The sequence below is a fragment of the Lycorma delicatula genome, chromosome 1, assembly GCF_047948215.1.
Source record: "Lycorma delicatula isolate Av1 chromosome 1, ASM4794821v1, whole genome shotgun sequence".
In the NCBI taxonomy this organism is placed as follows: Eukaryota; Metazoa; Arthropoda; class Insecta; order Hemiptera; family Fulgoridae; genus Lycorma; species Lycorma delicatula.
This window is the reverse complement of record NC_134455.1, coordinates 323,936,275-323,964,172: the sequence shown is the minus strand read 5'-3', so window position 1 is coordinate 323,964,172 and position 27,898 is coordinate 323,936,275. Positions and strand designations below refer to the sequence as shown.

The 27,898-nt window shown below is 28.7% G+C and overlaps 1 protein-coding gene across 3 annotated transcripts in view; it reads right to left on the bottom strand.

Annotated features, from left to right (window-relative positions):
* LOC142334205 (uncharacterized) overlaps positions 1–26,710 on the bottom strand; it is a 141,390-nt gene extending 114,680 nt beyond the window's left edge. Inside the window, exon 1 of one of the 3 annotated variants that reach the window (XM_075382035.1) lies at positions 26,618–26,710. The gene's annotated coding sequence lies outside the window, so the exon portion shown is untranslated. The remainder of the gene's footprint in view (positions 1–26,617) is intronic. The other 2 variants (XM_075382033.1, XM_075382034.1) reach the window with 2 other exon arrangements.
* Between the last annotated feature and the right edge of the window lie 1,188 nt (positions 26,711–27,898).

Here is a 27,898-nt window from a genome sequence, read left to right as displayed (position 1 = left end):
CTATTATCTCCAAACTGGCATCGTTTTGATGAGTTCTGAGTAGTGTGTTACACTAGATCATGTTTGTAAATGTCTATACACGTCTGAACCAGGACAACTGTAGCAATAATACCCTTTCAGTTGGCTCATTTGGTTCCATCATATTTACAATGATCAAGGAACTTTTACTTGATAATGGACAAAAGGACGAAAAAACGTTTGAAAATATTTAAAAAAATTAAAATAACAAGAAAACTGTAAGTGATGGAGAAATTCCGAATACATATTTGAATACAAGATGAAAAACTGCATTAACTACAACTATTGTTACTCGTGAGACAAAAATCATATTGACCAGCGTATTTAAAAATCCTATGGCGTATTTTAAATAAAACTTTTTTCATACTTATTTCAAATTTTTACTTTCGCGTATAGCGCTATAGCAGATCTGTAGCTCTAGAAGGGAAAGTATTGGTCCAACTTGGGCATATGCGGTTTTCATCCGATCTTGACGTTTTGACATCTAAGAAACACTAAAAACCGAATGGAAATTTACCGGATGTTAATATTCGTATGTATGTGTGTGTGTTCGGTGTTGACCTCTAAATCACCTTATATCTCCAGAACTACCAGACCGTTTTGACCAAACTTGGTCAGATTACTTCTGTATATGGGGCATTGATGCCATTAAATTTTCAACTTAAAAGGTCAAGGGGGGATGAGGCTGTAGAGCAAGTATCTCAGTATCTCCAGATTTCACCTAATTAAGATTATATTTTTCTTTGGCACATTAAAAAATAATATTTGCAAAATCACACATCCACCCAAAAATACTCTCTATTCTAGTGGCTGATGAGCATACTGCGTCAATAGTACCCCGTGTCACCACAAGGAGCGGTGTTGTCGCAGTCCTCCATCTTGGAATTTCCCTGTTTTCCTGTGGGAAATTTCCTTTTCCCTCGTTCTCTTGGACCGTAAATTTGAAATTCCACACGGTTACAAAAAAAATTATTTTTTACACTTTAAATATTAATTATTTATTCTAGTTAATATTACAAAAATTGATGCACTGACGTACAGCTGTTATAGCCGTCTGTTATAGTTTGACGTCACAGGTGAGCGGTAGAATTAAATAAATGAATTATATTTAAAGTCTAAAAGAGTAAGTCGATCTGGCTGGATCTCAAACTCGATCGCCTGGTCGGCTCAGTATCTGGTCCGTTAAGCCTCACAGCCACACCGGTCTGCCGACCGTACAAGCGAAATCTGTTCTATGTAACTTGAGAAATTATATTAGTTTATTTAGTACCGGCCGTCGCCGCTAGTACAGCCACAACCGTGCGAAGCAAATACTGTATGCGCACGCGCTTAATTAGAATCATTGAATTAAATAAACGAAAATATACTACGTTTAAATAAAATGATAATTATCTTAAATTAATTTGTGTGTATGTGTGTGTAAGAAATGCATCAAAAATAACCCACAGTTGTAGGACTTTCCCGAAACGCGGCTTTAGCCGCGTGACGGGAAAGTCCTGCAACTGTGTCAGCTTTTTTAAGTTATTCAACTCTTTGCTAGCATTTTTTGTTTCCTTTCTTCTTTCTTTGTTTTTCATCATTGTCAATATCCGCATCACAATTTTTTTCATCATTTAATTGACAATATGATCAATTTCACTATTACAGCACTTACTGCGCTTGTCCACAGACTCACTTAATCATAATCGGTTTTGCCCATCACACTACTATTATTATGCTTTTCTTGAACTGTGTCTTTACTAATTTGTTCGACTTTCATTAACCCTCATGTACGTAGGGTTGCACATAGAACATTTTACTAACAGTAAACTTTAACAATAATTCCGAAAAACCTTCCATATTTATAATGGTATCCAAAGGTAGTTTTGCATACACGTTACAAATTTTGCATACAAGTTAACAGCGATGTAAGAGATTTCGCTGAACAAAACACTTAGAAAGCTTACAGTTATAAGGTTTTGAGAAGTGTTTTTATTAATTTTAAAACACGATTTAATACACTATAGGTTACCAAACACTAGAAAAAGGTCAAAACAATCGAAAGAAACAAAAACCCTATTTTATCAACAAAAAAATGACACATAAGAGGATTTGCTAATTGTGCGGTGTTTTATAAATTATAATACTAACCGATCTAAGCTGTGATTGTCCTTTTGGGGTGTTAGGTATGCTAATTTTGCCAAATTTAACATATTTGAAAATTTCATGTTTTTTCGATGATTTTTTCGTGCTGTGCGTAATATTTAGACGGCATATGATCTTGAATCGACGGATGAATGCGCGTATAGTTTTCTCTCTAACCTATTTAGAGCAATCGTTACAGTTTAATCTATGTATTTCCGGTTTGCATATTTATCAGTTACTGCTTTCAGCTTGTGTATTTTGTTTTTAGTTTTGAAAGTAACACGATAACTTCTTACAATTTATTCTACTGTTAGACTTTATTTGGTCGTACGAATATAATCTTAAAGAAATTTTTCTGAACTGCAAGGTGTAAATTGCAAAGCTGTGTTATTTGATGGAAGGCTAGTTAATTAATGATATCTCACGCTTTCTTTCAATTAACATTACTATTGCTATTTTATTTTCTGTGAGTTGTTGATTTTTAATTATTTTATTTAAAAAACAAAGTTGCTCTACGGTATATTTAAAAGCTTCTTTTTTTAAGAAAGTACATTAGTTGTCATTTTGGAGAAATTTTCAGTTAGTTATAGAGTAACATAAAAATAATTGAATCCATTTTTATAACTATTAATTTATTTTTAGTTTAATTATCGAGATTTTTTAGTAAAAAAAATAAATAAATAAATTATATAAAGAAAAGTGTATATTTATATATTTATAATTCTTTTACTGAATTTCTATATATATATATATATGCAAACACATACACCAATATATATTTATTTTTTTTTACCGACGTTTCGAAGAAACGTATGGCATTACTTTCGGTCGAATGATAGGAGTGGGTATAAAAATGAATCTTCTTTACGTTTTGAAGTATGAAGAGTACGAAAATATCATTCTCTTAAATTGCGGTTTCCTTATTTACATATGTGTGAGTATTATGTGTGTATATATATATATATATATATATATTTGTGTGTGTGTGTGTGTGTGTGTAAACTTCTGTGCCTTCAAAATTTCCAAAAACTACAAAATCAATTTCTTTGAAATATTCTGTAGTAGTTGTGCATGTAACAATATGAAGAAAATTGGTTGAATCGTTTTGAGTTAAGTTCAATTTAAGGTCGAAAAAATTTGAGCGGGACAAGTTAAGATGTGGCAAGTTGGAATTTACATTTATTTATCTGCGGTATCTGTTGTTAGCAATATTAATCAAATTAAAAAAAAAAAAATTAAAACTAAATTAAATTAACGAAAAGTTGGTCTTCTTGCATAGAACTGCGCAATATTTTATTTATCTCTTTTTTTTCAAATAGATTTTATTTTATTATAAAACCTTCTTTACTATATTTTGTTGGTAAACGTATTCTTCAGTATTTCTCCACATCCTACAACTTCTCTTTCTATTTAGAAAAATTAAAGATAAAACAGATCTGAATAATCCCAGTTTCCCATTCATAACTTTAATAGGAATTGCAGTACCTACCGGGTTGGACTAGTGGTAAAATTTGTCATTGTAAATCAGCCGATTTCGAAGTCGAGAATTCTGAAATTCAAATCCTAATAAAGGTTTTTATACCTTTTTAAAGGTTTTTAATTCAAATCATAATAAGGCTTTTATTAAGATTTGAATACTATATCGTGGCTACCGGTGTTCTTTGGTGGTCGGGGTTCAATTAACTGCACGTCTCGGGAATGGTCGACCTGAGTCTGTTCAAGACTACGCGTTTACCGATTTATTTACAGTTATACTCCAGTCACTACTGATTTTAATAATTGATGGGACTATAAATAAAAATAATGGGAATTTGAATTTCATTAAATGAAATTTCGAATTTAAGATATAATAATTATAAGACAGAAATAATAATAATTATTTCGTACCGTGAGTATTAATTCACACTTTTATATTTCTATTGAAGCTAGTATTACGTTTTCCATTTCTTTCAAATTGCTAAGAAATGAGAACAATAAAAATTACGAGTAATTTAAATATTTTTATTTTTATTTTTTTATAAACTGACTGATCGATAGAAATCATAATTTCAGTATTTATATACTCCATGGTTTACACAAAAAAAATCTATAAAAAGAACGATGAAGAGTATTTAAATATTGAAATAGGCCCAATACGAGCAGTAGCACCTATATAATAATAAACGTGCAGGAAACCACCCGATGACTGGTATAAAACCGTAGAATGAATAGCCTCCAGGACAACAGATGTCTTGTTCTTTACTCAAATAAACTTAAAACGTACACATTTAAGCCTACACATAAATGTACATGTGCGCACGCCCACATTAAGAGAGGGGAAAAAGAACATAAACAGGAGAGAAAAAGAGAAGTCGTTCGTCGGTCGAAAGCCTTCTTCCACTAAAAGTTAACGCTTGCACGGTCACAAAACAAACACTGTTACAGTACACATGGGCCCTCCTTATCCATCAGCGGTCGTTAAATCATTCCGACATTAGCGTTCCTGATGTAGCTCTAGCTGCCGTAAATTGCCTCCTAATTACCAGTTAACTGCTGCTTTTGCTTCGAATGATACTCCGGCCGCTCGAAGCAGAATTTATTTAGATACAAATCATTTAATTTTCACTGTCTGAAAATTTTCCATCATCCGCCAATAAATGCCGAAGGGAAAATTCTTTTATAATACGTGTAATCTTTAGCATTATTTATAAAACTATCCTAAAATTAAATAAAAAATTTAGTATTCGTTTTAGATTCCTTAATCGCATCTATCTTCTGTATTTATAGTGTAGTTATAACCGTTAGCTTTATATATCGTGATACAAATAAATGTATTACGATATAAAGCTAACGGTAAAAAAACTATACAAAATGTATTTCAATGGCTTGAACAGCGGTTCAGAAGCGTCCTCGGTCAAGATTTTTTGGGCAAAGTAACAAATTTCTTTCCTTTCAGGCGCATATATTACCAGCTAACGATAAGATGATAATTATCTGACTGAAAATGAATTTTTCAGTTATAAATGTACATTACATATTTAATTTTCTAGCAGGCATATGTAAAGGAAAAGTTGACAGCTTTCCCTAATGAATAAGTGTATTAATATATTGCAAAATATACATGAAAATATTAAATTTTAAAAAGAACCTTTCAAACTCCTAAACCGTAAAAAAAAATAGATATATCTAGAGAATTAGTAGTGGAGATTTTCTCCAATGAATCTAAGTTTGTGAAACAACAAATGATAATTAAGTTAACTCCTAAATTAGTTACTTTCTCTACATAAAATAGTATTTTTTATTTTATTTTTACTTTTGACTTCGTAATTCTTTTTAGTACAAGCAAAGATATTGACAAAAATGGTCATCGACCGATTCTTTATAAAGAACTTTCCTCTTCAGGAATGAATTGTTGCGATACCGTGAATAATTTGAATGAAATACAGCGCTAGGTACATAGTTTATCACTTCTAAACGAAGAAAAAAATTTTCTCGGTCTAATTATTTGTTAAACCTGGCTCAACATTTTGAAATAGATGTCTTACGAATATAAAAAATATATTTATAATAGAAAATGTGTATACTGTTACACAAACATTTTCTATCAGCTCACAGGGCTGATCTAGTGTTAAACTCGCCGTCGCAAAATCACTTTTTTTAATAGCTGATTCTGAGGTTCGAATCCTAGTAAATGTTAGTTGCTTTTATACGGTTTGAATGCTAGACAGTATGTACCGACGTACTTTGGTGGTCGGGGTTCAATTAACCATACATTTCAGGAATGGTCGGCCGAGTCTCTAAAAGACTACACCTCATTTACACACGTCATACTTATTATCCACAACTCATTTGGCCATGGGGGTTGCTTATTGTTGACAATGTTAACAGATTACAACATACACATTAAGAATAATAATAAATAATAATATTCTCTATCGCGCACATACACTTGTTAAACTCACGTAGCCTTTACTCAGCCTTTAGCTCAAATAATTTCGGTTTAAATCATTGTTAAGCTGAATTATTAACAAGAATTTCTTACTAATCTTATTTAGATACATTTAGATATATATATATATATATGTTAGGTATGACAAAACTTATGCAGAAGCCCAGTTATAGAAGAAATGTCTTGCCAAAATCTTTTATTTGATAACAATCAAAAATGTATAACTTAAGTTCTAAAACTAAACTAAAATGGCAAAATCAAAGACTAAAATCAGCATCTAGTTTGCTCATAAAATTCACAGAATTCTAGTTTTAGGCTACTTAAAATGAAATTTTATTAGTTCGAATTTTATTGTGTGAATTTTATATATAAGTGGGCGTGCACGGACTGGTACAATCCCGCGGACAGTTTATTTACTTTATGTGACTGCAGCGAATTAAGCAACCTCTCACTCACTCCGTTCATTTTGATGTCAATTCGGAGCAAAAGAGTTAAGAAAGCATTTAAAGTATTGCTTACCTGTCTTGTAACAATTCTTTTTTTTGTCCTAGGTAACGGAATTACTTATTTCGGGAGTATTGATAAAAAAGGAAAAGATAGATCTTCATGTACTAATTTTAAGATAGTAATTAATTCTAAGTATATTAAACCTTTTATAGAGTACTTATCCTCTTTTGAAATTATCTTTTATTTTTCATTTTTACTTTGAAGTACCGTTATCCAGCTTTGATTGACATCCTTCTCCCTAGATTATTTTATTAGATAAGGGACAGATAAAAAAAATACTTAATCTAAAAAATTTATCATTGAGTCTCAAATATTATTCTTTCAAAACTGTTCTGAAAAATAATTCTACAATTTTTATGAAGTAAGAACAAAGACCGAAGAATCGATTATATTGGTACTGCAGAATGATACTCAAATTCATCGGTGCATTATCCTCCGTTATGAAATTATACCTGGAACTGAACTTGCTAGTAAACAGTATCGTTAATGAATCCTTATATTCCATTATTTTTCCCCAAATAACGAATTAATCAGATGAATTTTATATTTAAAAATTTCTTCCATGTAGCTGGATTTAGTATTATTGGTCCAAATGATCGTATACCTCTTTAAATAAAGAGTAATTACAAAAGGTACTCTAAATTTACCTTAATTAATAAATAAAGTCTAAATAGTCAGTTATCTTTTCCCAAGTTATCAAATTCTTGTTTATTTTTCTTTATTTTCTATTTTAGTATAAAAATAAAAATATAATCGAAAAAACTAATATTACTTTATACTATTTGCTTTGATTTATATCAGAACAGGATTGCAATACAGAGTTAAATTTCCAATTCGTCTTTTTACTATTCGCCTCAATAGCCCTTATAATGACGATGACGTATATTTTCTCACTGAAAGGAATCTTACATAAATAAACAAATCGTCAAATTCTGATGCCCAAAGGCATATTCAACATAAGAAACTTTGCTTCCTACTATCAAGACATTAAAGATTTTGTATTTTTTAACGTTATTAAAATTATAAATACTTTTTACAGCGGTCATAAATTGTACTGGCTAAATTATGGTTTGACAAAAATCACTTATATTGTTATATTGTCTAAATAAATACATTCCAATTAATATTTTTACAGCAAATTTGAAATAGGTTGAATGCATTAGGTTCGTAGATATTTTCTTTTTTTTTATTTGAACTTTTATTCTAATGGATTACTGCTCAATGGTTCACGCTAATGTTTCAAAAAAATACTGTCCCATAATACTACAATCTTTGAAGACGTGGAAATCATTGACAATAGGTATTTAGGTATTTGGATCGGAAACAAGCATAATTAAATTTAAAAATTGATATTTACAAACCTTTTTTTACTGTTAATAACTATCATTCTTCATATTCCTAAATACCAAGCAATTAATATTTTATTTATTCAAAGTCACTCAAGAGCGTGAATGATCGGTAGTTATATATAAGCGATATTTGGTAATAGCTTTTGGAGCTTCGCGATATAAAACGATCCTTTTTATTACAAAAACTGCATAATAAATGTAAAACTTATCCGACCGAATAATTTTAATGACTGGATTTTTTTAACAATTTTCATGTAATTTTCAACAATTTTTCTCGCCTCAGGCGAGCAATATTTTAACTATTGCCGATTATAAGTTCCTTTATTCTACAATCCAATGATACATCAAGAAAATTGAAAACAACCATTTTCACGAATAGGCAGAAGTTTTCTGAACGATATGTTTTAAAAATTTAATATTTTAAATAATATACGTATGCATGTGTATCTCTCTCTCTCTCTATATATATATATACAAAATAAAAATGTTATTTCATTTCTTTACATTCAATACAACTAATGTCTTCATCCCAGGCACTGATATTCTGGGATTAGATGTGTGAAACAACGTCGAGTCGTCTAAACTATGTCAAAATCCAATTCGTTTAACACGCTCTCAGATAAGTTAGCGAGATCAATTGAGAATGATATTTTCATGTTTATCACTTGAAAAATCATAAATCTTATTGAATCCTTTAGAATAATATTAAATATTCTCTATTCAAATCAGAATATTGCCGACGAGTACTTAGTTAAAAAACTCAATTCCGCTTTGATGTAATAAGTGTTCCGTTCATTTTAAAAGGAGATGCTTAAGCATCATTGAACTCCAAAGATAATTCTATTATTCAAAAATTGAAAAATATTATGATAGAAACTTTTAAATTCAACGCATATCAATTCAGTTATTATTTGTGGTGAATTTTAACTCCGAAATTATATCAAACAAATGACATCTCTGACTCAAACAAATCAATTTCATACCGATTTTATTATATAAATTTGCATACAGATTTGAAGATATATGTTTTCTTGAGCTCGAAAGGTCAAAACATATAAAAGAGGGAGCTTAAAAATTCATTATTAAATGGTACTTTATAAAAATATTAATGAATTGCAGCTGTTCTAAAAGTGGCATAGCGTTCTTAGCTGTTCAGGGAATCCTGAGACAATTATGGCATACTACCGTGTACGTCTCCGCTCTGAGGGTCCCTTGAAGTCTACGTTGGAATTGGCTACGGGAGTAGAACGCTTTACATCTTTTACAGTTAAAAAAATTTATCTTAGTGACTATACAGAACCCAAATACTCAAACGTATAGAAATGTACAGTCTTAATTCTGAAGTGATTCTTTAGTACCAAGATTAATAAAATTAATCGTTGTTCAAGTTATAAATTTCATAATTTGTTTTTTTTTTATTTACTTATTATTTTTCATATCATTTGCTAAATAAATCACCCCGTAACTTTCAATTGTTGTAAAAAACAATCCTTTTACAAAACAAGATAAAGAATATATAAGGACATTAAAAATAGTTTTTTTTTCATTTAGAGAAAAAGTACTTAAACATTTTTTTAAAGATTTCAAGATTTTACTTAAATGGTAATATGATACGCTTTTAAGCACCAGTCACGATAGCATAACAAACAGTAATGCAGCAACATTATTAGCGTAAGTAGTAACAGTATTAGAGTATTCGTGGTAAAGATTTTTTTTTATAGAATCCCTGTGTAAGGAAGATAAGAAAACACTATTACAATACATTAATTACACCAAAGTAACTTGGAACATGTAACTTTTTTCTTGGGATAACATTAAATATTTACTTTCTTTCTTAATAATGTTTATTTTACACTCACGTTGAGCGATTTTACATCTAATTCGGTTGTTATTTTTTACAATAAACATTTTAGCATATATTATTCTGTCTGTCAAGTATGATAAATTATTTTAGAATTCTCGAGCTCTCGCCACTGAGCGGCAGGGAGAGAGGTAGAGAGTAAGAAAGGGATGGATTGATTTATTTATTAACTGTCAAGATTGAGACCATAAGGTCCTCTCCTCCAACTAACCTAACACAGCAAAACAGCAATAAATACACTAAATAAATATAATATACACCTGCTATCAGTTAACTTACAAATATATAAAATATAAAATTACTTAGTATGTAGAAAACAAAAATTATTTACAAAAATAATAATAGAAATCGCTCAGAAATACATCTTTTATCAATTTACCTTTCAAACATACAATTAATAAATAAATATATTAAAGTTTAAACCAAACTCAAATATTATATACAAATATACAAACTACTTACTTTGGGAAAATTTTCAATTTTAATCAAATCTTTATTTCAATTTTAAATTACTTGTAAATTTTCAACCACAAATCTAGTCCTAGATCCCTAAAAACAAAAACTAAAAATCATGCGTATATATTTTATATGTAAAATTAATAATTTATAAAGTCAAAACCAAACTTAAACATAAAAATCCCTTTCGGTACGCCGGAAGGCGGAGGTAGATTTCACCGGTGCTAAGTAGGAGATATTTTATACGAATTTGAATACTAGATCGTGGATACCGGTGTTCTTTGGTGGTTGAGTTTCAGTTAACCACACATCTCAGGAATAGTCGACCTGAGACTGTACAAGACTACATTTCATTTGCACTCATACATACCATTCTCATTCATCCTCTGAAGTAAACCTGACGGTGGCTCCGGAGGCTGAACAGAAAAAAAGTAGGAATAAAAAATATTTCCACCATAAAGTTAAGAAAAACTTCAAATTTACTCAATACGACAATGGTTGCATGTGAAAAAGTTTCACATGTTTAGCAAACGACAATCTTCTTACAATTCCAGCAGCATTTTGGTCATCCCTTGTCGTAAGGGTTGGTAATATCAAAAATTGTTTCAGAAAAAAGTTTTTAATAATGTTTAGAGAACTGACACCACTTTAAATCGATTCGATACTGTGTGTGTTGAGGGAGGTATGATTTTTTTTTGGCTTCAAAAGCCCATTTTTTCAACTCAATGAGTTGGTGATATAAAAAAAATTTACCAACATAAGTTTTAAGCCCTTATCCAAAGAATAAAAGAAGGAACTTAAACGAATTCGATATTTTAATTAATAAGAAAGTTATAGCGATATTTTGTTTTTTTTTTCAAAAAAAGCCCCCCATTTCTAACTCCATGGTCCGATTTTGGCCGTTAACGAACGACCGAGATTTTGGGATGAGTTATTTTTAAGGACCAATTTGAAAGTGATTGGGCAAAATTACGGCAGTTATCGTGTCCACAAGAAAGTGAAATATATATAAGTGTATAAATAAACTTTTGAGCTGACGGTGGTTTTGGAGTCTGGAGGATGTGAAACGCAAAGATATGTTGAAACTTTCCGGAAGTCGAATCATAGTATCCATTACCATTACCCGTTGGAGGTTTTTTTATGAAATCTAACTAATAATATACTCAATAATAAGATGCTCAAAAAAAGCCTACATATAAAAATAAAAAGGAATTTTTTAATCTATCTATAGAATTACTTAAAACATCCCTCCGAATGAAGATCATCTCAATATTACAAAAGTGTCCCACAATAATTCGTTTACTAAATGCTTTACAAAATTATAATACACTGCAATTACTAAAACCAACGACCGCATTGTCATGTTTTTACATTTAAGGTACATCATATCTTTTTATTATTTCCTTACAGAAAACTTTAAATCTTTTAACGTCATCGATGTTCAAACTATTAATCTACTTTGCAATTTCATTTATTAGTTTCACAGAAAACATGAAATATTTTATAATTTATAATTTTATTATAAACACTTGTTCGATGACTGGGAACTTGCAATTAGTAAACAGGTGTTTACATATTCACTCAATGTAAATCCCTAATCTTTTTATAATTTACAAATATGTAAATGGCTCTTCATTAAGTAAAGTATTAAAACTCAAAACAGCAACATAATAATCATGACGTTCATTTATCTTAAACCAATTCATAGATTTATAATATGGCATCACATGACAGTCAAAAGGCAAACTATGAATAAAATGTATGCAAACATTCTGTGCTCTTTTCAAAACTGAAGTTTGTACACTCACTACATCGGTATAACCATTTATACCATGATAAAAAAGAGGAAATAAGAGAGCATTTACTAATTTCTTATTTAACTAGACATTGAGACATGATATAAACTTCATAATTGATACGATTCCTGATAAATCTTCTTACTGATGTGAGTAATTTGATTCCCCTAGGAGAGGTCTTCATCTATGTGTAAACCCAAATTTTTAATTACTCTTACTCAATCCAAGGGTTTATTATTAATTAATACGAAGAAAGTGAATCATAGTCAACTTTGTTTGATAATTTACTATAACGTAAAAACCAATATTTACATTATCAATAAGCAAATCTGAACAATGATTAGAGTACCATCTAAAAATCTAATTATTTAATTCTTCATAAATTATATATTATAGTGATTTCCAATTACTCAATTGTACAATTTAAATATATTTGCAAGTCATAAGCAAATAACATTAACCTTGCCCAAGAAAATATGCTTGCATTTATTAATAGTGAGAACAGCAATGCTAAGAAAGTCAATCCCTGCAGTGTTCCTCTAACAACCTTTGACCAGGAGGATGTTCTTCCTGAAGTAGTCCCGACACATTAACATCTGTCAGATAAAAATAATTCAAACCACTTGCAGGCTCTTCTGAGAAATTAAAGAACCTGAGTAACTTCACAAGAAGCTCATGGGAAACAGAGTGTAATGCTCGTTTGATATCAATCAAAATCAAAAAATAATTTCTCATCTGTTCGTGACATTTCTCACATCATCAAAGACTTTGATTAAGGCTGTCTGGATATTATGAAGTAATCTATATCCTAACGGAAGAATAGACAGCACATCAATTTTACAAATGTAATCAATAATTTCCTTATAAATAATTTATCAAAATATTTTTCATGTGACACATAGATCTATAATCTTTAGCTGTTTCTGGCGTAGGTTTTTTGTTAATCTGGAAAATTATATCTGACTTCCATACAGGCAGATATTCACTTTTCTTTATTCAGGAATTAAAAATGTGTAATAAAAAAGGAACTATTACAGGTTGCAAAAATCTATTCATTCTTATAGAAATTCCATCAGCCCCTATAATATTTGAAGTCATTAGATTAATCACATTAACTATATCAAAATCATCTACAAAATCAAAGGTGAATGTTATCTCATTGGGATATCTAATTTATTATTATTACATTTTCTGAATTACTGTACACATTGTCCCCACTAAAGAAAATCATTCAATTCATCAAGAGTGACTAAAGGATCAATTTCAGCTTCTTTCACCTTACCTATTCCTTATTTTGTAATTACTTTCCACAATTTTTGTGAATTATTACTACTGCAAAGATTATTCAAAGATTTACTGCAGCTATTTCTCAACATCTGTTCACAATTATTTCTCAATTGCCAATATTTAACCCAGTTCTCAGCTAATTTAACCCTTTAGAATAGTCAGAGTGGCATAAGCATAAGTATGCATCACATTTCTATTATCATTATCAATCCAAGGTGCTACTTTTTTGTTATTTTGATTTTTTTAAATGGAACATGTTTGTTGTATAATTCTGTAACACATTTAACCAACATATCAACTTTACCATAAGACTAAGAACGCTATAAATACTATCCTGCTTAATATATGCAGCATCTTCCATAAGTAAATTATAATTTAAATTTTTGAAATCACATATTTCTATAACATTAAATCACTTCCAATCATTTTTAACTTTAACAGCACAGAATATTAAATTGTGAAAAGGCAATCCAGGTGCCTCAATATGATAAAGCATGAAGCTTATTTATATCATTTATTACAAATCAATAAATGAAGCAGATGTTGAAATAAAATGAGTTGGACCAAGAGGAACCAATGAGAAATATAACTGATCAATCAGTCCAGACAGCTCAGCTCTAAAAGAACTTGCGCAAGCCCAGTCATGTCTGTGTTAAAATAACCTATCATTAATATAATAACTATTCATAATCTGCTTACATAATTAAAAACTCAAAGATTACACTGATAAAGGCAACTTTTTGTGGTCTATAAAATGCACAAATAAAAAGTTTTTCTGTATTTTAAATTAATCTCTAAACTAATAATTCAGATTTCCTTCTTGTCATGATTAGAGGGAGATGGATTTACTATCGTTTATTAAAAATATGCTTATTAAAAATATACACTCCAATACCACCTCCTTCTTTTCTCAGCCTATCATTTCTAAACAGTGCGTAATTATTCAAACATATTGCAGATGATGAATCCATGGCTTAAGATGAGTCTCAGATATAGCAACTGTATCAGCTGTTCCATCACCAAGTAAATTTAAAAATTCATCCTTGTAATTTATTAGCGATTCACCCAGCATTCACTTGTTCAAGTTTTGAACATTATCAATAAAAAGACTTTTTAATTTATTATCGCGAAAGGTAGCCATCTTTAACAAGCAGAAAATAATATTTACCTGATCTATGAGACACTTCAACCAGAAAATAAAACAGTAACCAGTATCATACTGATTCACTAGATTCCAACAATAAACATATTACTAACAATAAAAAAATAGATATGAAAAAATAAATAGGCGCAGATATATAATCTTTGAGAACACAACAATGATAATGTTGACACAGAAAAAAAAATTAAAATGAAATTAGATGATAAAACGACTGAAAGGGAGAGACCATTTTAATCCGAAATTTTAATATAAATATGGACCTTAATTTGAAGAGAATTTCCCTCCAGTATAATCCCTATATAAGATACGACAATATATGAAATTCAAATATACATCCCAGGAAACGTTGCTATGAATAAATTTAAATCAAATCGTTCTAGTCGCGTTATCTTTTGCCAGTTACCTTAACTCGCTTTGTAATAGCGTTTACCTCCACTTAATTTTCTTCTTTTTTTTTTAATTTCATTCCATTACGGAAGATCTTCAAATGCCTCAAGAAAATAAAGAAAACCCAGTTTATTTTATATTTACATAAAATAGTAATTTAAGGTAACGTATATTATATCCATTCTAGCCTTCAATCAACAAACAGTCTTTCCCAAAATTATTTGTTTCAGGTTGTTAAAACGAACTTTCTTATAACTTTAATCAACCTTATTACTCTGAATTATATATCTACCGTCTTTGCAAAATGAATTTACTGTAAGATCACAAATTGGTGGTTATTAATTTCTAATTATTGCTAAGTTTCAAAATAATAAATGCATAACCTCATAAAGTCAACGACAGTATGACATAGAGCTAGATAATTTTTAATACAGCTATTTAAAACCCATCAAAAGTTTCATCATAACCTTTTCCAATACTCCATTATCAAAACGACCTGTAATTACTAAATATCATGTAAAATTTTGACCATTTTATTGTTAGTTACAACCATAAATTTGATCATAAGATAATTTACTTTATTTCATTTCATTCAGAAAATAATAAAATGAAACTGCAGAATAACATAGCTGAAATTTTTACGTCATAATAGTATATAATTGCTGTTACAATTAGCCATTAAATTAAATTTATTATTTCTTATCATTTTTTCAATGATCGTGAACTCAGGGCACACGGCGCCATGAAATCCCTTCCGGGCGGACTAAATTACGATATAATTGAATAACAACTATATCATTTTTTTTTTTATTTATTTAATTAATTGACCTTTGGTTTATTCTTCGGAAGTATAATATAAAAATAAATAAATACGTACATTTTATTATATACATAAAAATTAAGGTTATTTGTAAATTTGTTTACATGTGCCCGTTCATATTATTTCATAAAAATAATTCAACTTAAGTATTAATATTAGATTTTTATTGGTTACAATTGCTGGAGTCTTTGTTATTGAATGATTTTTATGGATCATCCAAAGGAGGTTACACATGCTCGTTACACAAGCTCGTACTTTTGATGCGGGAACAAGTTTTGGTGGGGGGGAGGTTGTAATCTACGCCCCTATAATGACTACTATCGTAAACGAATAAATATAAAACTTATCAAACTTTCATCACTTTTTTATAACTTGATCTATTAAGTCTGCTGCCATCAGTTATTTTATAAGATAAGAAATGATATTTGCTCCCGACGAACTGATAATTAACAAAAAAAAAATGTGTGAATGTTTTCAAATTAGAGCTTTAGTAGGCTGAAGAAATGTTGTCCGCTAGCGGAATAGACATTGAAACAACCAACAGTATTTTAATGGAAGGAATTCATTTAACAGTGCTAGGCTTAATATTTTGCCAAGATGTGCTACTAGAGCATATAAAGTTCAATCGAGAAACTATTTGGAATAAAAAATTCATGGTAATGTCTTTTTATATTTTCTGAATCATGATTTTATTGCATGTTAATTATTCATAGAATTAAGCAATTTTCTAGTATGTCGTATCATCGAAACATTTATTACCAATTTTTTACCTGCTGAGCTACCAGTTGACTTCTGTATACAGCAAAAACTACGATTTTATAGTTTAGGATATAATTTTGAAGCTATACTAATAACAAATAATAATAATAAACTAAGCTGAGTAATACGAACTTTTTAATAGGTTAACCTATTACCTTATCCAAGTGTATTTTCTAGTGCGCTATTGCCCATCAAAAAATTCAGAAATTTCTCACTCCAATACATTCTTACTTTGATAAATAAATTCTAAACTTCCTTGTTTAATTATTTTGTTCGACTTTACTCTATTTAAATACTTTATTACTTATATGGTTTTATTTTATTAAACTTTGGGATGAAGCATTACGCTTACGCCCAACAAATTTATCCTTGTTGCACTTCACCTCTGCAGAATATGGATAAGCGTTAATTGTTTGCACTCGATAATTTGTCGATTTAAACTTTATTTATTTCACATGATAAATAAGATCTACTTTTAACAATTGTCATGTCCATTGGTTATCTACGTTTCATAGAAATCAACGGTTACTTTTTCTAAGAAAGCAGAAAAAATTGTAATTTAAGGAATCCTATTCCTGACACACAGACTTAGTTCGTTAAAATTATATATTCCATATATCGTAAAACGAACAAAATGAACAATAAATTTATTCTTTGCTACTTATGAAAATTTAATTAGCAAAGAGTAAAGTAATTCACTTAAGAAATCATGAAATAGTTAATTAATCCTACGTTATCGAAAAGAAGTAATCAAGTTCAGAATATTAAGTCTACTCTAGGTTAAAGAAGTAAACAATTATTAGCTATTAGGAATATATCCTATCAATTATGACATTTTGTCGTGTGAAGTAGATTTCAATGATAGTATTATAAAAATTAAAGATTCAGAAGATTTAGGTAATGAGTAGCGGCGGCAGGTTTTGTTATTGACAGTTAAGGCTATGAATTGCTCCGACCTAACAGGCATTATTTTTACTTCCTTGTACAAAGAAAAGGAAGTATTGCGTACGCGAAAAAATTCTGTTTTCAGATGTCAACAGAAATATCCATTTTGACCACCCCTGAATTCAATTTGACTAGTTTCGGCGTGACCACTGTACGTACGTATGTATCTCCCGTAACTCAAAAACGATTAGCCGTAGAATGTTGAAATTTTGGATTTAGGACTGTTGTAACATCTAGTTGTGCACCTTCCCTTTTGATTGCAATCTACTGAACCAAAAGTGTCCAAAAAAAAGCCAAAAAGCCAAAAGTGTCCAAAAAGGATTTTAGACTCTGCCTTAACTGAAGTAATAAGCACTCACTGAGAGCTTTCAAACGAGACATCATAAGTGGTATTTATTTCCATTGGTTCCAGACTTATAGCCAAATGAAATTTTATTTAATGAAGTATGTGGATCTTACAATGGCACATCGGTTCGAATCAGACTTCTCCTTTTTTTTTATTTAAATGTATTGATTGATTAATAATTATTAACCTCTGATTGTAAAAAATTCTTACGATAAATAATAATTCAATATAACAATCAAAAAAAAAAAAAAATTAAATAAATATTAAATCAAAAAAATCAGAAGTTATTAATGAAATAAAATTTTATGTACTTTTCATCTTAAAAAAATGTGTATATGTAATTTAATAAGCGTACAAGGAAGTTACGTGGTGTCCACATCAAATTTTTCTTTATACTAAACAGCCTGAATGGGTATCTAGTGAAATATGTACGGGAGCTATTTATATTTAGTGATTTCCAGTTTGTATCAGCTGATGGAAACAAAAGAAAACCAAATAGCCTTCAGAGTAAACGTATAACTTTATTTTACATATTATTTACCTAAAAAGAAAATCCTCCCATTCGAAAAACTGACAAACCGGTAAAACTTAATTAACATTTTTGAAGTTAACTTAAGATCGATAAAGTGCGATACATTAAGGAAAGTAAAATCGTATGTCTCTTTTGTCCGGTAGAATTTTATTTAAAAAGGCGCGAAAAATTCAATTCTGTTAAAATCGCCGATAATTTTTTTGCTTTAATCGTGATTATTATTATTATTAAAATAATAATTATAAAATAAAAAGTTTATATTCATAACTTACAAAAACTAACAGAATTAATATATAAATATATTTTTTACGTATGCTTTTGAACTAACAAATGTTTATTTTCCGTTTTTCCCGATTAATATTCTGACTAATGTAAAAATATCTCATTGCGGGAAATTTTAAAGCTAGATGATTTGAAAAATACTTTCACTGAAAAACAGTCCAATTTGACAAAGTACTTTCATTAAAATATGATGTATTTTTGTAATATATTTCTATACTTCAGTGTAATTCTGTATGTGAAATATTTACTATATTTCATCTGTAGTAAATAAGTAGGAAAAAGAAATTACTTATCGCCAAAAATTTTCTTATAATGCAATATCGTAACCTGAACATTTCCAGAATGTTGAAAAAGAAACACCTCAGGTACTTTAAACTCAATAAAAATGGATATCATTACAATCCGATTATGTTTTTTGGTAGAATAGAATGTACATATACATATAATAATGGATCGTTCAATCGCATTAATGCACAAAATTATAGAATTTTTGAATAAAACTAAATTTTCCTTAAATTATTTAATTGTTTTTTAACGGATAAATTTTATGGGACAAGTTTTATTCTTTATTATTAGGGCTTAAAGCGAATTTATGGTACCTTCAACAATATATCTAGTTGGTTAAGATGGTAATAATAGGCATATTTTTGGCCTTTCCTTTTCTCGATCTGTATTCGCATATTTTTTCTATTTTTTTTTTTTTTTTTTTGTATTTCGATTTATTTTTTTCTATTTCAAATATTAAAAAAACAGAATCACATACTTTTTATGCCTTATTACCAATCAGCGGTTGATTTTGTATCCTTGGTTGGTCTGAGGTTTCAATTCAAACTATTCAAGAGCAGCCACTTAGCCTATCTTCCAGCGAATTTAAACCGAAGTTCTACTGTTTCATAGAAATGCTGTCAGTAACCTTACTTCATGATGTGTTTAGATAAATGGATTATATAAGTGAATGAGTTGAGTATTAGAAAAATACTTTGTTAATCTTATAATTCTCGATAGACTGGTTTTCAATAATTTGGTTAGAAAATCTAAAAATATTCGAGCTTGAATATTCGTTGATTAGCCGTATATCGCTTAATTTTATACTTCTTTTTATTTTTTATATTTTCAGTTACATTTTATCAATTTAAATTATATATATATATATATATATATATATATATATGACGGCTTCCGTGGCACGAGTGGTAGCGTCTCAACCTTTCATCCAGAGGTGCCGGATTCGAATCCCGGTCAGACATGGCATTTTCACACGGTACTTATCATTCATCTCATCCTCTGAAACAATACCTAACGGTGGTCCCGAAGGTTTAAAAAAAAAAGTTATAATTATATGATTTCACATCTAAATCTAGTCATATTTTATCAATATTTCATTTCCAAAAAAATAAATAAGATTGAAGTATATGCAGAAAATTTAGTTTTAAATTTATTTTTTACGCTTGATCGTTTTTTGGTTCGATTTTGGCAAGATAGTTCCGTTTCCACTTATTCATTCATATTTATAGATTAACTTGTTAAATGATAACTCGGAAAGAGACTAGCCTTAGTTTATAAAACTTATAGTTAATAAAAAGTAGAAAATTAGATAACAGATAAAGAGAAACAAGATAAGAATTTCATTTCCTGAACATTTTAATTTAATTAGTTTTAAACCGATAAAGAAAGAAAAGACAGGGTATTTTTTTAATTGTAATCTAACTTCCATGTTCCATTTTAAATTCATTGTATGAAGTAAAGGAAGTATTGTGATCGCGAAAAATTTCGGTTTTCAGATTTCAACAGAAATATCCATTTTGACAATCTCACACTAGACTAGTTTCAATTTGACTAGTTTCGGCGTGACGTCTGTACGTACGTATGTATCTCGCGTACTCAAAAACGATTAGCCGTAGAATTTTGAAATTAGGACTGTTGTAACATCTAGTTGTGCACCTCTTCTTTTGCGTGCAATCATCTGAACCAAAAGTGTCCAAAAAAACCCCAAAATCAAAAGAAATCTGGATTTTAAACTTTGTCTTAACAGTAGTAATAAGCTCTCATTGAGAGATTTTCAACGATGTATCATAAGTGGTACTTATTTTCATTGGACCTAGTGTTATAGCCAAATGAAATTTCAGTTAATGAAATATTTGGATCTTACAAGGGGAAGGCACATCGGTTCGAATCCGATTTAATTTCCTTTTTTTAACTTTTTTTTAATTTAAATATATTGATTTATTAATAATTATTAACCTCTGATTGTAAAAAAAGTTTTACAATAAATAATAATCCAATATAACAATAAAAAATAAAATGAACAAAAAATTAGAAGTTATTAGTGAAATATAATTTTATGTACTTTTCATTTTAAAAAAATGTGTATATGTAATTTAATAGGCGTACAAGGAATTCATGTGGTGTCCACAACAGTAAAAAAAAAAAAAATAAAGAAAGATTTAATTTAATTATATAAATGACCTTTATATAATTAAGTTAATTTTTATTCCCATTGTTCGTTAATTATGTTATTGTTTTGAACATTTTTTTTTAAACGTACTTAACGTATTTACGTAATACATCTCATAGGGTGTGTATAAATTAAAACTGAAGTTTAGTTGTACGAACATCTTCATGCGACCGTCATCTATTATACAAAGTCAACCGAAAACTGGTGTTTATTCAGTACACCTCATACTAATCTCACTGTTAACGAGGAAACGACCAGTTCCTTCTCCCCTCTGAGACATAAAAAAACCGGATAACGATTGATGTATATCTGGATAAAAGAGTAGACTAATAAATTAATATACATCCTTTATGTACTGAGTAACAATAAAAAAGAAAGCCAGGAAATATTAAATAGTATTATAGTCATTTAGAATTATTATAGTTTAATAATTGTTAATAGAAAAAGGCATTGGAAGTTTTGTGCGCGTACAAATTATACGCGAATATGAATGAAGTTTTTCATCAAACGGTAGCCTATGTTTGGCCGTTCAAGAAACCACTATAGTTTTGTTTTGGAAAAACAATCATGTTATTTATTCATTGATCATATTGTCCAATTAATTCATTTTAAAGAATAATTAATAAAATTCTTTATTACATGTCTGTACATAATTTTCAAGGGCTATTTTTATTCGAATGCGACTTTCGATTAGGAAGTCTTTCAATTCGGATATAATAATAGATAGTCGATAAAGAGCGCGAAAATCAGTGTAAATGTATATACGAATAATGAAGTATTTTTCTAATGATGACGACCGTGTCGTTCAAAAAGCCGTACCACCTATATCCACAGTGAAAATATAAATGTAGAGCTAGTTTTAGAATGACAGTGAAGTCGATCGATAAGATAGGCTATTAACTATCCTCGTTTCCCGTTCCTCCCTCTTTTACTGTTGCGATACGATTGAACAAAAAGAATTGTGAATGTTGCTAATCCCCAGTTCACCGTCTATAAAACGATATTAATACTCCTTTTTCCTATTGTTTTTATTTTCATCAGATATTTCCTACCGGATCAGAAATGAAAAACACCAACTTAAACCACTAATTAAATAATTTAAATTTTACATGAATTCAAATGCCACACCGAAAATTATCAGGCAAAAACCAATAGACATTAAAATCTGTAACGATAAACCTATAAGTGAATCGGATATTAATAAGATTAATCTGAAGGGAAAATACCAATAATTAATATTTACTAAATACTTCATCGACATTATTTCAAAGTATCCGGGTAAAATAATGCTTAAAATCCTTAATATTCAGATAAAAGAAGATTTACATACAAAAATTAAATACTAATCCTGAAAAGATAAGAGCTGCTTCTAATTAAAAAAAAATTATTAGAACCAAGAAATTATAAGAGAGATACAAAAAATGTTTATGATAATTTTAAAGTAAAATTAATTGCATGATAATAAGTCAAAGATTTATTTTTAACTGGCAATAAACGTCGTTTGTCTGATACTATTAATATGCAAAACATTGAGACCGACAAAACGATTTAGTCATAAGATTGCTGTTTCTACTGTATATTCCAGACCCGTAAATATCCTCACTCACTTACGTGCGCGCGTGAATGAGTTACTATTTAATGCTGTAATTTTATGGAATATTAGAATTAAATAAACGGATTTCATATAGAATTAATTAGTTAAGCTGATGTTAAATTTTTTCCATAGGAACGGTAACAGTAATGTTAATTTCTACTTTACATCCATTCCTAAAATGTCAAAATACGTTTTACAACTTTACCATCTTATCTTATCACTCTGTGAGTTTGTCGTTGTTAAATTTCGAGAGGCTATATGATACACCGAAGTTTTGTGAAATTTTGTGAAGTTTTTTGTGAAATTATTCCTTGAATTAGTGAAACTGATAATTTAAAACGAGGCCCGTTCCTTCTACCGTTTTATTTATTGTCGTCTTATTTCTATATCAATTATTTTTTAATCAAAAATTGTTTATTTTGATAAAAAGGAAAACTAACTAAATTCAATGAACGAAAGATTTTACGTTTGTAATTTATTACGATGTACTTCGAGTTCGGCCTAAATTCCTTAGAGATATTAACTTTAGTGGTCAAAAATTTAGGCGACCACTTTTAATTCCAAATGTAAGGAATCTATTCTTATTTATTAAGAAGTATAAAAGGTAAAGGATAAAAGAAAGATTTAAATTTTTTTAATTTATTTCTTTTTACAGGCCTTCATAATGGAAATAGCTTCGTAGGACGGCTTTCTTTTAAAATAAAAAATATTTTTTTTATTAAAATAAATACAAAATAGCAAGACTTATTATAAAATTTTCCAGTCCTCTTAACCGAGATAATGTAAATATTAATACATAATAATGTAGATATTATGTTAATGATATTTACATAAAATAATTTTTATTACGAATAAAATCCATAAATCTTTAAATAAACATTTTAGAATATTATTAAAAATAAATAAAAGATTACTATTAATTACACATAATAATGTAAAAAATAAATTTAACTGTAAATAAAGAAATACGTAATATCACACAAAAAGCAGCAAGAGCCTATTAAAATTTCTAATGAGAAATCTAAATTTTTTTCGTAAGAAGGATCAGGAAAGACTATAAAGTTTAGATGCGTAGAATCTATTATGCAAATGTGTGAAAAATATTAATCACAAATTCGGCGATCTAGATTGATAATTAAAACTAAAAAGACGTGTAAATAAAAAATAAACAAAAAACACGAATTGAAAAATTGTTAATTTTTATAAATTCTAAAAATGTTTAATTTTTCAATTCCTGTTTTTTTGTGTTTCTTATTTATACATTACATTTATATTTTTAAATACCATTCTCTACCGCTGAATTTATGATTAATCTTTTTTTTAAATATTTAATGTTACATTTATATAAAGACAACTACAACTACATTTAACAGATAAAATAAAAAATTATATGTTAATCAAGACTACTGCTGCTGCTATCTGTAGCGATTACAATAAAAGTTTACTCAACTAAATTAATTTTCAACGTAACTAATTGAGGAGTAAAATATTCAATAAAAAAAAAAATTGTATGTATATTTTTAACAACAAATAAAAAGGTGGAACCATTGTAAACGATAAGCAAAAGCCTAAAAAATCTCTTAGAAACCTGATTAGGTAAAGTTTTCTTTATTGTTATGAATATATTGTACGTATTAATGCTCCAGGATCACATGCAGTTCTATGTAAATACAGAAGCAGTTATTCCCAGAATGTTTGTGAGATGATAATTCCCGCTTCTGTAATTTTATAATTTAGAACAATATACAAGCTTGTGCCAATTGTCACTGATATTGTTCAAATCTAATTGGTGTTAAAATTCCTTGTACCCGTAGACCGATAGATTTTAATTCAATCAAAAACTTTTGGCCGCTATCTTGACGTTTATTTGGACAAGTTAGTCGGGAGTTTTCTGGAAAAATGGAGTATTCCAGTCAAGAAAATAAGGCAAAGGCGTTTCCAATGTATATTTAGTCGTTTGGACGAAAGAAACACTGAATGTTTAATTGACTGTAATGTAATCAAAGGAGATAAGTATAAAACAAAATAGTTCAGACGCATCTGATAGTCCTCATCTCCACTAATTTTGCAATATTATTCTAATCTTAGCCAGAAAAATTTTGTTGAAAGTTTTAGATCATGTTTTTTTTTTAACATATAAAACATTTTTTACTAGAAAATTTATTCTAACAATACAAAAAAAGTAGTTTTTTAGTGAACATGACAATTTTTTCTCTTTTTTTAGCTCAAATTAAAGAATGATTTTATTTTAAATCGAAGAAAAATCATAATAATCTACACTAAATTTATTTTTTACAAAAATGTTTCATGTTTTTATTTTTATTGTTTAAAGAGATTTTTTTACATTTATAGATTTACATTTCCTGGACCATCAATCTGTTCAGCATTTTGAGATCTATAAAAGCAACAAGCTCAATCTTGATATGCCAGTTAACCAAATTTATACTAAGACCTCATTTCGTTACCGGATAATCTTAAGTTTATATGCACGTCTGCATTCGTCCTTAAATTACACGCGCTTTTAAATTCTCAATAAATTTTTTTATTTATATAAAAAAAATTTTTTATCTAAAAAAAATCAGTGCTTAATAACTAGACTGTCAAACTACAGTAGCAGACTACAAATTCTTTTCAGTTCAGTAACACATGTTTTTAAAAGAAACAAGATTAATTTTTTTTTTAACAACACATGTGTCGACATCTGGCGGCTCCACACTGTTACGCTGAAGACATCTAAGTATGATAACTTGGAATCCCAGTATTAATAATGATGATGTGTTAATTTATTAAAAAACAAAAAAAAAATAATAACTCTTTAAAATCACTTTGTGTAGATACAAACAAAAAAATTATTTTAAAGGAGTAATTAATATTAATTCCAAATTCACATGCCCACGCGTGCACACAGAAAATAAATAAATATGTTTACAGTAGTTAAACATACGTTAATAAACAAGAAAGGTGAATATTAAAAAAATATATATAATCTAAACCGCTCACTTAAGCCTTTTTTAGCCGTGCGTTTTAAAAGGGAAACAAAATATATTCCGGTTGCATATAACAATACATGATTCACTACAAAACGGAGAATATTAATTTAATTACTAATTTTATAATATTACATTTAGCTGGCACCTCTTGATTTATTAAACTTACACACGACATGTGTATAAATGATGTAGGATATATTCCGTATAGCCGTGTGTCTATGAGAATAACAAGCACAGAAGCAGCTATTTGCAACAAGTACAAATACACATGTATGTGTTGTAATACAGAAATCTAATCAACATTCATTTTAAAAAAGAGTTTAATTTTACAAATTGTTTTTTATATAATTGTTTTTTTTTTTTATATTCATATGTATTCGACGAATTCATTTAAAATTTCACGATAAACATTCAAGTTTTATAAATAAAAAATCTATTACTTTTTTTAAATACTAGTATACACATCACATTCGGTTATTATACTTTTTTATAACTAGTAACGGTAATTATTAATAATTATAATTTATTTGGTAAGTAATGCTATGTCTTGTTATAAATACGGTAACTATATAATAGTACATTTATATATATATATATATATATATGGTATTACATCGCATTCTAGTTAAAAACACAATGTAGTATTTCAACCCTTGTTTCAATCAATGTACTTCCTGTCGTATTCGCGGTTGAAAAATTATACTCCATCCACCGTAAAGAAGAAATTGTAGTCTAACCAAATGTTTAATTATCGACAAATTTTATTTATTTTTTTTTAATTTTATCAATCTAATATTTCACCAAACCATTAGAGAAACATTATAAATTGTTTAAAAAATAAAAATTTACAAATAATAATATTGCTACTGATGTGGAAAATGCTGCAAAAAATTAATTAAATTACATGCATGATCTATGACAATAATACTAATTTTATTTAATAAACGTACTTCTTCAGAATAGTGTAGTAGTCTTTAGAAAATGGTTTTATGTTAGTTACGGAATGTAATTTGACTGACCTATTTCAAAGTGGTGCGGCGAACTCTCCCCGCCGACTGAGCCTTTTGTGATGAGAACGTGGATGCTGTGACTCGTTCACTCCCTCCCTTTCGTATTCTCAAATATACTCTGCTACCCCACTACCATTCTTATATTCTTCGGATTAATTCGTTGTTTTTACTACATTTCATGTTAATGGATACTTGAACATTGTTTTTCTCGGAATAATCATTTCATAATATATGAAATGCCATTATGCACATGTGCAAGAAAAAATAATAATGTATTTACTGTAAACGTAAATACATTAAACGTTGCAGCATAGCAATGTTATATTTATTATTTATAGCAATATCGTTTATTGCACAAAGCATAAAAAATTTACAGTTCATTAATAGTATAACTACCCCAAATACCTTTCCAGAAGGCTTGGACATTATTATCTTTGTGTTTATTAATTATTGTTGTCAAAGATTTTGTCATGGCAGAATTTCAATCCCAGGTTTCGGAATTTTGAATCCAACATGTCATCGACCTTTCTGTATATTATTAGCAACAAAACTGCATTATTTCAACAGTACTGACTTTTGTAAAATTACTTATATGACTAATACAATTGGCCACTGGCATTGTAAAAATATAATTAATAAACATTTTTCAAAGGCTAATAAAATGTATCAGTTTTGATAGCAATATAATATGGGATAAAAACCTTTTCCTTAACATAACTATAAAAATTAGCTTATAAGCATGTAATACGATTTTTAAATCGCTTCAAATATCTTAATTTCTAAATATAAAGCAGGTTATCCCTCCTCAAAAAACATATTTTTTTCCAAAAGTAATCGGCAAATTGTTGAGGAACGTGGATGTGAAGAATAGAAATTTAATGATCGGTTTATGAAAGATGAGATGAAAAGTAGAAAAATTAAAAAACGTATAAAAGATTAAAAAATTCGGGTTTGGGAAGACTTCTAAAAGTAATTGAGAGTAGAAGAAAACTGAGACGATCAAAAAGAGAAAAAGACAAATCAAGAGATGGATGCCGAAGTGACTTGAAACCTTCTACCAATTTAAATACTAAAAGAAATGTGTTATTATGATTCTGGAATGAACAATCTTTTTTTAAGTAATAGAACTCTTAATCTTATTTATGAATGGAGAGATTTTCCATTGATATTACGGGACAAAAGAGCTTAGATTTAATGATTTTATTGCGAGCTATTTAAAAAAAACCAGTGACAGAAATTTGTAGACATGTCTACAACAGTACTTTTTTTTTTTGTTTAGGGGCGAAAAAC